At 41.7% G+C, this 15,567-nt stretch overlaps 1 protein-coding gene across 13 annotated transcripts in view; it reads left to right on the forward strand.

Moving 5' to 3' along the window:
• dagla (diacylglycerol lipase, alpha) overlaps positions 1 to 15,567 on the forward strand; it is a 357,270-nt gene that overhangs the window by 59,612 nt on the left and 282,091 nt on the right. Inside the window, exon 1 of one of the 13 annotated variants that reach the window (XM_072592169.1) lies at positions 13,946 to 14,219. The exons of the other annotated variants lie outside the window; for them this stretch is intronic. The gene's annotated coding sequence lies outside the window, so the exon portion shown is untranslated. Of the gene's footprint in view, positions 1 to 13,945; positions 14,220 to 15,567 lie in introns of those variants that run through there. 13 annotated transcript variants of the gene reach the window in all.

Raw genomic sequence — 15,567 nt, forward strand, 5'->3', positions numbered from 1 at the left:
CCCACAGACAACCTCACAATGCTACACTTCTCCAGCTTCCACCCAAAACATATTAAAACAGCCATCCCCTATGGACAAGCCCTACTCGTACACTGGATCTGCTCAGATGAGGAGGAATGTGACGGGCACCTGGAAGTATTCAGGAATGCCCTCATAAGAATGGGATACGATGCTCAACTCATCGACCACCAGTTCTGACTCGCCACAACGAGGAACCGTAATGACCTCCTCAGGAGACAGACACGTGCTGCAACTGACAGGGTACCCTTCATTGTCCAGTACTTCCCAGGAAAGCTGAAAAACTGTGCCATGTTCTTCGTGATCTGCAACACATTATCAATGCAGATGAGCACCTTGCCAAGACCTTGCCCACACCTCCACTGCTTGCCTTTAAACAACCGCGAGCCCTCAAACAGATCATTGTTTGTAGCAAGCCGCCCGGCTTTCAGGACAACTCCATACAACCCTGTCATGGTAGGCACTGCAAGACATGTCAGAGTGTGGACATGGATACCACCATTACACATGTACATGTACATGGCAGGTACTCATATGACTCAGCCAACGTTGTCTATCTTATACATTGCAAGCAAGGATGCCCAGAGGCATGGAACTTTGGGGAAACCGAGCAAAGGCTACGGCAACGGATGAATGGGCACCGCACAACAATCAACAGACAGGAGGGTTCCCTCCCAGTTGGGGAACACTTCAGCGGTCCAGGACATTCAACCTCAGACCTTCGGGTGACCATCCTCTAAGGCGGACTTCGGGACAGGCAGCAGAGGAAAGTGGTCGAGCTGATAGCTAAGTTCCATACCTATAGGGAGGGCCTCAACCGGGACCTTGGGTTCATGTCACATTACGGGTTAGAATAAATCTAAACATCATGGCACAGGCAGAGAACACGGGGCTAATACCTTCAACATATTGTCTAGCTAACACCAGTTGTTACAGTTAACCTGAGAATGCAACTTTAAAAAAAGTTTTGAGGTTTACACATAAAAGATGCCAGAGGATGTGGTGGAGGCTGGTACAATTGCAACATTTAAGAGGCATTTGGATGGGTATATGAGTAGGAAGGGTTTGGAGGGATATGGGCTGGGTGCTGGCAGGTGGGATTAGATTGGGTTGGGATATCTGGTCAGCATGGACGGGTTGGACTGAAGGGTCTGTTTCCATGTTGTACATCTCTATGACTCATGGTATTCTAACTGATGAATGACTCAGCAGACAATCAAGGTATTTTTCAATGTATAATTTCAGTTACTTCACACTGTAAATTTTTGCTATAAATTCTGTGCCTTACAATTGTGTCCTCCATAACCACCTGATGAAGAAGCGGCGCTCTGAAAGCTAGTGTGCTTCCAATTAAACCTGTTGGAGTATAACCTGGTGTTGTGTGATTTTTAACTTTATTCCTGTTGGAATTTTATAAGTCTCTATTAGAACCCCCCTCTCACTTGTTTGAACTCCAGCGAAAACAATCCTAACCTTGTCTCTCCTCATATGTCAGTACCGCCATCCCTGGAATCAGTCAAACTGTTTTCCATGTTTCAAGTCAACTGTATGAAATGGAAGAATTTCTTTAAGCTATAACAACATTGAAAACCAAGCCAGTAATGTAGATATGTCAAACTCAGAAAAGAGTTGCCGTATTGTCGCTGATTACACTAGACAGCATCCCACTGCTTGTCCAGATTTCTATTGAGTCAGTAGAAAGAATCCCATTCCTCTGAGGTTCCATTATTAAGCGGTATTTAGCATGAGCAGTGCCTTCGTGAGCAGATTGTTTTGTCAAACCACCTTGCATGAAGAATAGGATCAAGCAATGTCAGGGGATTGATTGATCTGGTTATGGCATTTGACTTTGATATCTGAAACACCGCAGTGGCAGACTGGTCTAGCTACATTCTTCCTTCATGTTAAACCATATTACACATTATACTGTGTAAAAAGAAACTTTCAACCTTGTACGATAGTTGAAGGAGGTGTTGCTTGCAAGAAGTCTAGAGAATATATACTAATATATATTTAAGACATTCCGTCCTTACCAGGTTTAGGATGTAGAGAAGCTGATGGAGCCACTATTTCGTGAGGTATGTTGTGTGTCCATGGTGTACTCAGAAGAACGGTAACAATACATATGTATATTTTGTGATAAAGTGTGCCATTAATGAAAAGTTCCAGGTACCCGCTATTTAGTCAGGGACAAATTGAAGGCAATTAATTGTCTAATGTCTATTCTCTTGGGAGAAGAGTCGAGTGGTGGTGAAGTGAGTAAGACAGACAGGGTTTTGTGGTTCTTGTAGTCTCAAGAAAATATCTTGGCAATGGAGGTAAATCAAACTGATGTAAAAGGTTTGTAGCTCGGGTGCTGGTTCCATTTGTTGCGAGTATGTTCGTTGAGTTTGAATTTGGTTTGCTGGCGAATTGTCTCCTTTCTCGATGACGTTATCAGTGTTGTGGAGCCTCCTGTGAAGTGCTGCTGTACTATCAGTTAGGATTTATTTAGATTCCTTCCTGCTGCTTCTGGTCAACAGTTCTGGTTGTTCTTTGCAGTGGTCAGTGTATTGGCTCTTAGGTTAATGTGTTTAAATAGGACAACCAGGCAGACAGTGATTGATCTGCATTCAGGAACATCAACTAGCCCCTAAATGCCATGACTAGCTGTCCCAACTAGTTATACACCTAGAAGACAAGGACAACAAAATTGACTGGGACAACATAACACTAATAGGATAAGCCAAACAGAGGGCAGCAAGAGAATTTCTAGAAACGTCGCACTCATCCGCGGAATCCATTAGTAAACACATTGAGCTAGATCCAATATACCGACCACTGGAAGCAGTGGGAATGAAACCAAACAAATTCCAACCAACACAGTATAGCAGTGAGGGTGCACAGCACTGAGAATGTCACCTAGAAAGGGGACAAAACACTTGCAAACCAAATTCACAGCTTGGCAAACATAGCCACAGTAATTGCAACTTATATGACTATTTAATAGTCTAATGTTGAAGTGATAAAACGTTGCAGTACAGTGTTCATGCTTAATACAGTTACTAATAGAACTTAGTGGTGGAATGGAATTCTTTCTCCTTTGCTCCAGAACTCTTGGGCAAGCATTTCTCCAGACTTTTCTATGAGTAGACTGTGGAATTTTAGTTGTGTTTAGTATCCAAGACCCTGGGCCTTGGATATGTCAACCTGTCCTTAAGCCGTTTGAAGGTGAATAAATAGAACACCTTCCTGTAGCAAATGTGTGAGCATTTCATTTTGCAGCACAAGTAAGTTCTATAGAATTGTTTGGTTGCCTTGTTTATAGACTTTTAGTGAGGAGTACAGGTAAATATCACCCAGCTGAGTCCTACAAAAAGATCATAATGAAAGAGTGGAAGGCAACTTGGTGCATGGAAAAACTGAAATAACTTCAGATGCAGAAAAATAGAAACAAAAACAGCAGTTGCTGGAAAAGCTCTGCAGGTCTGGCAGCATCAGTGGAGAGAAAAGAGTTAATGTTTCAAGACCAGTGACCCTTCTCCAGAATGTGAGCCTCCTGTAAATGGATCAGAAATGTGTTTTGAGGATTCTTAGAAGCTGACATATGTTGGATGCACATGGGGTGCGTGTGGCTTGTGCCCAAGGAATGTGCCCTAGGATGTTGGTACTCAGTGTTCAACATGGAGGTACTTCTATGTAAGGCATCCTTGGCATTTAGCTTGATTTGTGTGTTTTGTGAGATGGGAAGCTGAACATTAAGGAGGGCAAGTTGGGTTGTTTTAAAAATAAGTGTGTAAACAGCAACGATACCCCTTAATTGCTGACTTACCTTCCCATTTTGCAGATATGTAATAGATGTAATGAGATGCTGCTGATGTCACGATAAGTCTTGATAAATTTCTACAAATCTCACAATAGTCTACGTCACTCAGGCTTATATAAAATTCCATCCAGTGAATAAGAGTTGAAGTCTGTGTTCATACAGGTTTTAGTTAAAGTGTGGAAGGAAAATATGAATTAAGACAGCAATAGTGTTTGGTGTTTATTCACAATGGACAGAGTAAGACAGGTGACCAGGACAACAGCTAGCAATGTTGGATGGTTACAGCTATTGCATTATGGCTGAAAATTTGGAAAAATAGTTTGTTTGCCATTAGAAATTATATGTGCTATTTGAGTAAAAAAAAACTTGGTCAGGTCTTTAGATCTGGAGCTAACTTGTGTTCAATCAAAAATTTAATATGGATATTGAAAATTTGATTTTTTCATTTGCATATTTATTAGAGTCAGAATGAATGAGGTTAATTTTTGAGTGAGCTGAAATAAGCCACCCAACAAGCATATAGGCCGTAGAATCTCTTGTGTGTTACATAAATGTGGCATCACCCTGCTGCTGTTGTAATTTCTGTCCTGCTGCACCCATGGTGATGACAAAACATCTGTGCTCTTTCTAAAGCTAAGTATAAGGCTCAGCATTCATTTTCATCAGTTCATTATTGTAATGTTTCCAATCGTATAAAAGGTTTTCTGCTTAGAAACTCTGACCATTTCTGATTTGAAATTACTGCATAATATCTTTTTCATATGACAGTAACGTGGCAAAGAACAAAGTGACTAGCTGCTTGGAAATTGTTTATCATTTAAGACATAAGATATTAATAAATGAATCCAGGAATAGACGATGTAGTTCCTCATTCCTGTTCCGCTGTTCAGTAAGACCATAACCAAGTTGATTGAAGTCTGAGCTTCACTTTCCTGCCTTTCCCTCCATTGTTGATCAAAATCTGACTAACTCAGCCTTCAACATATTCAATGACCCAACCTTTACTGCATGCTAGGGAAGATAATTCTGAACACTGATGAATTTAGGTCACCTCTCATTTTGTGAGCCTGTAATTAACAAAGGTGAATCTACTCAACTGTTTCTCAAACTTTTGTTCCAGGAATCCTTCTAGGCAATCTCTCACTGACACCAGTGCAGCTATGTCTCACCTTAAGTGAAGTGACAAAAACTGAATTTATTCGAAGTTCTTCTTTCCCTACACTGCACTTTTCACTTACCTGGATTTCTTGCTTTGTGAATATCGTGAAACATGCTGGGTTTGCTCCATTTGCACTGACAGCTATCCTAAATACCCTATATGGTAAATTGTGATCCAGAGGTAGGGACACTGTTATTGTGCCACAAGAGCCCTTTGCTTTGTGTGAACATGGACACTGAGTTGGCAGGTTACTTGACTCTGAAAAATAGCACAGCTGCATGCAATGCTGTCTGTACTCTGTAATGTAAAAGCTAATTATAATAAACAAACTACTTTAGAGGTGTGTTAACTTTGCATTCAAGGAAGATCAGACACTGATATTTTCTGGAATTGTGTGTGGTAGTGCCTTTGAATTCTAAGCCATTGGGGAGCCTTGAAAATAATCTTGAGACATTGCAGTTCTCATTATTCTTTTACTCTTTAGTAATTTATAGTGTTTTTAAATGTTAACTATTAATAGACTACTTAGACCAGGATTCCGTGCTGGCACCATGATGTGAGAAAGGACACTCCAAGGTTTCTGAACTGCTTCAACATTTTAAAAGAAGATAGATTGGAATATAAATCTATTGAATTGGGTCACAGCTTCAATACTATTCGACAGATACACAGAGACAATAGAACTGTACATAAATCAGCAAATATTTAAGAGTGCAAATATTTTTGATAGGACATGCCATCAGCCAACTTGCCAAATATTAGCTGGTCAGCAATTTGGAAGCAAAATCAGTATGAACCGCTCTCCTCAGCCCTCTGTGGCACCGTTCCACTGTTCCTGTCTTTCTGGAGTCTACACTGTATTTGGAATCACTGCTATTTGCAGCTTGAGTGACATTAAGGAGAGAGAGGCCTTGGTTCAGTTCATTAGTGTCTGAACTTGGGTAGGATTGGGACAATTGTCAGGAAAGAAGGTGAATGTGGGTAAAAGCAGGACTCAACACTTTGGAATGGGGAGGAGTGAGTTTTGGAGAATGGGACAGAAGTGTGCCAGGATGAATTTGTGCAATGGCAAAATTGTCAGCATGAACTTTGAGGAGGAAGAGGTGGGGTAAGAATATCTGTGTGGAGTTCATTTTAGGTAGATGAAAGAGGAGTGCCAGTACAACTGGGAAGACTGGGAAAGAAAACAGTTGAATGTGCTAAGTCGATTGTGAACTAGATCTGAAGTAGTTCTGAGTATTTGATTCTGTTGTTCTGTTAAAAATCAATTCTGTCAGTTTGACATCATAAGATTATCAATCAACACTTCACAATTAACATTTTTAATAAGAATCCATCTTTTTCTAGGGTAAAAGCTTGTACCATTTGAGTGACTGTCTGTTTGCACATTCTCCTCTTGCGTCTCCGGGTTTCCTCTGGATGCTCTGTTTCCTCCTGCAATCCAAAGATGTGCAGCTTAGATGGATTGCCCATAGTATCCAGAGATATATAGGCTAGGTGGATTAGCCATGGGAAGTGTAGGGGTAGGTAAGAAGGGCGTGTTTGAACTGGTGTGAATGGGCAGAATGGCCTGCTTCCGCACAATAGGGATTTTATGATTGTATTTTCTGTGACTTTGGGTACAAGGGAGAATGTTAATTGGGATTATTGATTTTATGAAATTTTCTTGGTGTTGCAATGAAAGTATTTATTGCTTTTCTTTTAGTGAAGTGTTGACTGTCTGCGTAATTCAAAATCATTCACAGAAGATATGTACCACACCATTGCCTGGCATATCTCCGTATTAGCCATTTCATGAAAAAATACACATTAAAGTGAATTCCATAGCTTAGGAAGGAATTCCATATCTTAGGCTACAAGTATGAGGCTTTTTTCCCCAGGATGGAGGTGTCAATTAATAGGGGACATAGGTTCAAGGTGTGGAGGGAGAAGGGGGTTTTAAATGAGATGTACGAGGCAAGTTTTTTGCACATAGGGTGCCGAGTGCCCGGAATGTGCTGCCAGAGGTGGTAGTGGAAGCAGACATAATAGCAGAATTCAAGAAACACTTGATGAATACATGAATAGAAAGGGAGTAGAGGGATATGACCCTATAAGTGAAGACAGTTTTAGTATGAAAGGACAAAATGTGTCAGCTCAGGGTTGGAGGGCCAAAGACCCTGTTCCTTTGATGTATTGTTCTTGTTACAAGCAGCTGAAGATCTTGCCACCAGGTGGACTGATTAAAACCAGTATGTGCAAGAAGTCAGATTTCGAGGAACACAGATCTCCGAATATATTAGTGCTGGAGAAGGGTGTGGAGGTATGCGACTGAAACAAGGATTGAAATTTTAAAATCAAAGCATTGCTGGACTGTTAGCACAGAATTGACTGGATGAGGTAGGACATGGTCAGCAGATTTTTGGATGAACTTGTGTATATGGAGGATGGAAGATGATAGGCTGGCAGGAAAAATGAGGTTACAATGATATGGAGGAATTTTTGAGCAGCTGTATTAGAATTGAGGCGAAGTTGGTGATTGGACTGTTACAGAGATGGAAGTGGGTGATTTTGATTGATTGGATAAGTTGTCAGAAGCTTATTTTGGGGAATAAATAGTTTGCTGAGGTTGTGCATAGTATTATGCATCCTCAGTGCTCAAGAAGAGGATTAGTTGTTCGGGAATTAAGTTTTTGTTGGAAACAAAAACTGCCGTTGATCTTTTCAGTATTAGGAGGAGGTGTATTCTGCTCAAATTACTATCTCTTGGACAATTTGCTTTATTCTTCCATTGGATGTAAGCATTGCTGATGAGGTGAGCATTTAAAACATAGAAAAATACAGCGCAGTACAGGCCCTTTGGCCCTCGATGTTGTGCCGATCCAAGCCCACTATCCTCCATATGCCTATCCAATGCCCGTTTAAATGCCCATAAAGAGGGAGAGTCCACCACTGCTACTGGCAATTTGTGTCCATCTGTTCTTGTCTTCGAATGCCACTGAATAGTTTTCTATGCCATTTCAGAGAAGCACTTGAGTCTTCCACATTTCATATCCTAGACTAGGTAAAGATTGCAGATTTCCTTTGCTAAAGGATGTTAGTGAACCAAATTGGTTTTTCCAACAATTGGTGAATTATACATGGTTATCAGTACTGAGATTAATTTTTACTTTTCATTAATTGAATTTAAATTAAAGCAGCTGCTGTGGTGGGATTTGAGCCAATGCCCTCTGAGTATCAGTCTCAGCCTGTGGATTACTAGCCTAGTCATGGTCTCACTTTGCTAATGCAGTGACAAATGAGAAAATGGTTAAGTGTGGTAAGGTAGAGCTGATTATTGTCACTGTATATATGGTACCTTCACCTAGAAGGTGATGGTAATGAGGGGCAGAATGTAGATGAGAAATAGGAAGGGGATAACAGTAATTCTTCTGCACCTCTAGATGTAACTATATGGGATTGAGAGAAAAGCCAATAGAAGTGATTTTCTGTGTGATGACTGGACATCTAACACTGGAACCAGATGAGTACAATCTGAAGCAGCTGGACAATGGAGAAAGGCACGGAGGAGGATGGTGTGACTAATTGTATCAAAAGCTGAAGATAGTTTGAGAAGGATGAAGTGGCACAGTTGTGCCATATTTGTTGTCACATAGCTTGTCATTTATGACTTTAGTAGGAGCCTATTTCTGTGCTATAAAATGTTGGATATTTAGTTGGAGGTGTTCAACTGAGTGGAACTGAGAGAACGATGGGTGCAGCAAAATGTTTAATGACTTTGGAGTTGTAGTATTTTATAAGAACACAAGCAGGAAAAGGCTATATAGACTGTCAAGCCTCCTCAGCCAAGGAACCAACCTATCAGTGCTAACCCTGTCAAGTCCATTCAGAATCTTGAATCTTATTCATCTAAACTTTGTAGAGCGTCTCATTGTTGGACAACCATCTCATCCCACGAAGCTGTACTACCTACAAAGTAATTATATTCTTCCTTCAATATAGAGACCCCCAAAACTCTACACAATGTTTCAGGTGTGATCTCAGCAAAGTTTCATAACAAATGAAAGAAGAGTTCTTTATGCTTGTACTACAGTTTGCATTCCTAATTTGCAGTTGCATGTTGGATAAGGGCTCTTAACACTTTTTCTAAATAATAACGTTTGCAACTTGCACATTCTTTTTTTAAAAAAAAGTCAATTTTTCTGGTCTTACTGTTTAGGTGCACAATTTCTTACTCCCTTGCAGTATCCACCATCTGCCACATTATTTCCCTATCACTTAACCTGACTTTCTGCAACCTGTTTTGTGTCTTCCTCACAGCTTACAATTTGACATACAGAGGAACTTTTATTATCCAAAAGACAGTCCTCATTCCCATTCCCATCCCTTGCCCTGTCCCCCTTACTCATGTTCCCCCTCTTACTTGAAAACCTTCCCCCTCATTGACCCTCACTGGCCCTTCTTACCTCCCCCCCCCCCCCCCCCCCCCAAGACTGCCACCCCCCTCTCACTGCCCCCCAACCCCATCTACCCTGCACTGCCTCCCTTCCCTGGCTCCAACACCAACTCAGTGAGGAGTAGAGGGGGTTAACTCTGTTTCTCTCAGCACAAATGCTGCCAGACATGCTGAGTTCTCCAGTCTCTGTAGTACTTTGTCTTTATTTAAAAATGAAATTCTAGAATAGTCCAGTACACATGTAGGAAATAAACTTAGAATCCATGTTGTGAAACTTGAAAGGGTTCAGAAAAGATTTATAAGCATGTTGCCAGGGTTGGAGGGTTTGAGTTATAGGGAGACTCTGAAGAGGCATGGGCTGTTGTCCCTGGAGTGTCAGAGGCTGAGGGATGACCTTGTAGAGGTTTATAAAATCGTGTGAGGGTCATGAATAGAATAAATGGGTCTTTTCCCTGGGGTGGGGGATCCAGAACTAGAGAGCATAGATTCAGGGTGAGAGGGGAAAGATATAAAAGAGACCTAAGGGGCAACCTTTTCACACAGTTGGTGGTGCGTGTATGGAATGAGCTGCCAGAGGAAGTGGTGGAGGCTGGTACAATTACAGCTTTAAAAGGCATCTGGATGGATATATAAATAGGAAGGGTTTAGAGGGACATGGGCCAAGCGCTGGCAGGTGGGATTAGATTTGTTCAGGATATCTGGTTGGCATGGACAAGTTGGACTGAAGGAACTGTTTTGTGTTGCACATCTCTATGACTATGACTCTATGACACATGCAGGGAGTATTTTGTTCACTTAATCGAATTCCGGATAATTGAATGCTGGATAACATAGTTTAGCCAAGTATCGGGACCTTGCGATCTTGCCGGATGATCCGAAATTCGGATAAGCGAATGCCAGATAATCAAGGTTCCTCTGTAGTTTGCTATTGATTAGCAAGCTTGAGTACATAACACAATGTCTCTTTGCTTAAGTGGAAGAGAATGGTGCTGGAAAAGCGCAGCAGGTCAGGCAGCATTTAGGAGCAGGAGAATCTATGTTTCAAGCATAAGCTCTTCATCAGGAATGATGAAGAGCTTATGCTCGAAACGTCGATTCTCCTGCTCCTCGGATGTTGCCTGACCGGCTGTGCTTTTCCAGCACCACACTCTTTGACTCTGATTCCAGTATCTGCAGTGCTCACTTTCTCCCATTGTCTTTGTTTAAGTCAGTCATATACAGTGAAGCTGAGGCCTCAGCGTTCAGCAACTCAGCAGGTTTCACAACATCCCTGTAGAGAAACAGAGTCAACACTTCGAATCCAAAAAACAACTCTTCCTTGGAATCTCAATCATCATGGTGGATGGTGGAATTGAATTCAATAAATATCTGGAATTAAAGAGTCTAATGATGACCACAAATTCATTTTTGATTGTTGGAAAAACCTATCTGGACTTTCCTGACATCTAAAATATTAGACTAAACTATTGTTCAACCTGGAATTCCAATTTACACCTCCACTCCAATAGAACAATTGACCAAACCTAACACTCTAGACTGAAACTAACTTTTACACCTTGGACCACACAGCCCAGACAGTATGCGGCCTAGTTAGATACTAAACACTCAACTTCAACCAAAATACATTCACCGAGAGACTGAACATTCAACTTCAATCAAAATCTGTTTATATGTGCTCGTAATTATTGGGAAACCAATTAACTTAAAGGGGACACCAGAAACACAGTGGCAAGCACAGATTTGACACGAAGATAAGAGGCCCACAATCAGTATAATTGCAAGCTCCGACCTCACCTAAGGCAACCATCCCCACAGCTATTCCCCAGGAGACATTCCAAGCAGCTACTCCAGAGAGGATTCCAAAGGGAGTGATCCCCACCACTGTCCCCAAGAGGTGTTTTCCACAGCTATTTCCCAGCAGTGATCCTCAGAAGAATTCTAACAGGTAATATCAGAGGCTATTTCTAAGAGATATGCCCAAAAGGGGGATCCCAACAGCAATTCTGAGAGCTACCAACACAGGCATATTCCGAACCGGGGAGTCAACGACAACCGATCATCACTAGCAGACATAAGAACTGACAAAGTCCAAGAACCATCAACCTGACTGACAAGCCCTCATACACATCCTGAGGTGAAACCCGGGCCCACAAAGCCACCAGAAAGTAAGGAAGACCAAGTACTTACCAGACAGATCCAATATGCATCCTGGAGGACTACAGTGAGGACTACAGATGCTGGCAATCAGAGTTGTGTGTGGTGCTGGTTTGGCGATAGAGGAGACCCAGCACCTGCATGTCCATGGCAGAGTGGGAGGGGGAGTTGAAGTGCTTGGCCATGGGGCAATCCCACTGCCAAACTCTAACCATCCGACGCCTGGAGGAAGGACACCTAATCTTCCTTGGGACCCTTGAGCCACACAGGCTCAATGTGGATTTCACCAGTTTCCTCGTTTCTCCCCACCCACCCCACTCTCTCCAAAATCACTTATCCCAAATCCAATCATCCAGCTCGGCACCGTTCTCATGAACTGTCCTACCTGTCCATCGTCCATCCCACCTGTCTGCTCTGCCCTTCTCTCTGACCTATCACCATAGTCCCCACCTTCACCTATCTATCACAGTCTCAGCTAACTTCCCACTCCCATTTATCTCTCCACCTCTTGGCTCACAAGCCACATTCCTGATGAAGGGCTTTTGCCCAAAATGTTGATTCTCCTGCTTCTCGGATGCTGCCTGACCTGCTGTGCTTTTCCAGCACCACACTCCCGACAATATGCATCCTACCACACCAGCAAACTCAACCCAGACTGAAGGCCTATGCAGTCCGAAGTCTTCATTCAGGCAGCAGGTACGGCAAGCAGAAACAGCCAGCTGTCCTTCAAAATCACCTTCCTCGTGGTGAGCTTAAACTCCTGAGACCCCCAAGTTGTCCACTGTGGCAAGGAGTTTCAAAGACACAGTATTCAGCAGGGAGGGGAAGGTGGATGTTGACCGTGCCTGGGACCCGATGGATAGGAAGCCTGACTAAAGTTTCTGGGTGATTAAAACTGGTTGTAAAAATGTTTAATCTGTGTTTATTAGTCTATTTAATCACTATCCTCTGTTCTGAATTGGATGGTTGGATTTGGGACAAGTGGTTTTGGAGAGGGTGGGGGAGAAATGAGGAAACTGATGAAATCCACATTGATCCAGTGTAGCTCAAGAGTCCCAAGGTGGAAGATTAGGTGTCCTTCCTCCAGGTGTCGGGTGGTTAAGGTTTGGCAATGGGGTTACTCCATGGCCGAACACTTCAACCCCCCCCTCCCACTCTGCCAAGTACATGCAGGTGTTGGGTCTACTCCATCTCCAAACCCTGACCACCTGATGCCTGGAGGAATAATGACTCATCTTCTGCCTTGGGACCAACAAACCACATGGGATCAATGTGGATTTCACCAGTTTCCTCAATTCCCCTCATTCCACTCCCCCCACCTCATGCCAGATTCAACCTTCCACCTCAGCACCGCCCTCATGACTTGTCCTATCTGTCCATCTTCCTTTCCACCTATCTACTCCGTCCTCAGTATAATTGATAGTGTTAATTTCACTGTTTATTGCATTTATCTTTATTTATTATGTTATACTTATCTATTTGTAGTTAAATAAACATGGAGATGCTTTTGCCCTGTCCACTGTCTAGACTCAGGGGTCTGTGGGAGATTTGAGCAACCTTAAATCAGCAAATTACTGATTGCAAACCAAAACCCTACACCAAGTATACTTTAATTACTAGTTACCTGTTATATACCTTAGTGTTATATCCTCAAAATTTCCTTTCATGTTATCAGACAGAGTCAACATGACTTTGATTTTGTAGCTGCGTTGTGAAGACCAATATCATTTGCCTAATAAATGTTAATGCTAACTAGGTGTAGACCTCTGTTTGCTATTCAAGAAAGGAAGGAAAGACAAATGTTACATTAACTAAGTTCTAATCTGCTGGAATTTAGGGCATTTTGGAAAATCATATCTAATATATTCATTACATCTCAAGGTACCTCTTTTAGGACCTGAGGATAGAGGCTATCAGGTCAGGTGAATTCCCATCTTCACAACGGTGTATCCTCTATTGTTTTATGTGGCACTACCGTTGTGCTGAATGGGCTAGATTTTGGACAGATTTAGCAGCTGTTGCAGTCTCTAAAATCTAGTAACTTTTTTAAAAAAAAAACTGAATTGGCAGTTATAAACTGAAAAGACTATTTAACAAGATTTTACATTTTAAAAAGGGGGAACATCTGACACAATAGTGCTATTAAATTAATGGTTTATCTTGTAAGCAGTTGTCATTGAAGCTAAAAACGCTAAGCAGCATGCTTTGTGTTCTACTTATAATTTCTGTAAAGAATTTAATTTTTTTAAACTCAGTTTTGTAGTTATTTGAAGTTATTCAATTCTGGAACCAAGCCCAGAAGTGCATCAGTTCTCCATTCTCTTGAATTCCCCTTAAATTTCCAATTTTCTTCTGAGGAGATTGTTTTTTTTTGGGGGGATGGGGTTTCTTCCACTAGCATCCACAGCTAGGTAAATGCTCCCCGCCCTATTTCTGTACCTCTCAATTTAGATCTTCAGAGGCTGAGCATGAACTTCACTTGTGTCCCTATGCAGTGACTTCAGATTAAAAAAACAGTAATCCTGCTACCTGATAACACTGCTGATTCTCCTGGCTACTGCCAGGTGCTCTCTCTGCGTTCTCCAGGCTGTGCTGTGCCCAGACTGACAACCTTCTTTATCCCCACAACTAAATACAGCAGAGACATGGTAAACAAAATAATTTTTCTCCCTAATTCCATCTCCATATTAATGTGGCATGAATGGTCTTTCTTCAGAGAGAAATGCAAATTCATTGTCATTAATCTTAAAATCATCTGTGATCTGAAAAGCACATGGATACTTTCAAACCTCTGTTTGTCCATTAGCTTCCAATCGTCACTGATCTTGGATAGTACGAACCCTGGCAAGCAGACCATCTCAAGTCTTAATTGTTTAGTTTTTGACACCTTCATAACAGGGGAGGTGATGGCCTACTGGTTTTATTGTTGGATTGTTAATCCAGAAACCCAGATAATGTTCTGGGAACCCAGGTTCGAATCCCACTACGATAGATGCTGGAATTTGAATTCATTAAAAATCTGAAATTAAGAATCTAATCATGACTGTGAATTAATTGTTGATTATCAGAAAAATCTATCTGAATTCACTAATGTCCTTTAAGGATGGAAACTGCCATCCTTACCGGTCTGGCCTACATGTGGCTCCAGACCCACAGCAATGTGGTTGACTCTTAACTGCCCCGAACGATTCGAGATGGGCAATTAATGCCAGCCTAGACAGTGATGCCTGCATCCTGTGAATGAATAAAAAAGAATATGGCTTCATTAATAGAACATGGGTCTCTGATTTATATGCAGTTCCTCAGGCTTGTCTGCCAGCACCAGAGAAAAATGCTTTAAATCCATATTACATTTAAAAATTTCCAATTTTCAAACTAAAAACATCACTTGTAGCACAACTAAAAATTTGAGGAACTATGGATCATTGTAGCAATGGCAGAATTATATTGCAACACACTTTCTGATCTTGTGGGCTGGCCTAATGCTCATTTGACAATCACTCTAAAGCCAGGGATAAACTCTGGTTCAATGAAGCGATTATGCTTGGGCCAGACTGTGGGTCTGGAGCCACATGTAGGCCAGACTGGTAAGGATGGCAGTTTCCATCCTTAAAGGACATTAGTGAATTCAGATAGATTTTTCTGATAATCAAATTAGGTGATAACTTGGTGCAGCTGTAGCATAGGACAGCATGCATATTAAATATTGGAGCAGAATACTGTAAGCAGAGCTCAGTGATCCTGTAGCCATTGGGATCAAACAAAAGCTCTGCAATTCTGCCACCCCTATCACATATAGCTATCAGCAATTAAACAACGGTAATGATGCTGAAGCCCCATGAATATCATATCTACCCTCATTAATTGAGTCCAACACATGAGTATAAACGCCAAGGCAGAAGAATTTGCAATCGTCTTCAAAAGTAGCTGAGGACACTGGATAAAAAGGCTGTGGGCCTCAACACATCTCACCAAAGATCGTGAAGACTTGCATTT

This window comes from Chiloscyllium punctatum, chromosome 22 (assembly GCF_047496795.1).
Source record: "Chiloscyllium punctatum isolate Juve2018m chromosome 22, sChiPun1.3, whole genome shotgun sequence".
In the NCBI taxonomy this organism is placed as follows: domain Eukaryota; kingdom Metazoa; phylum Chordata; class Chondrichthyes; order Orectolobiformes; family Hemiscylliidae; genus Chiloscyllium; species Chiloscyllium punctatum.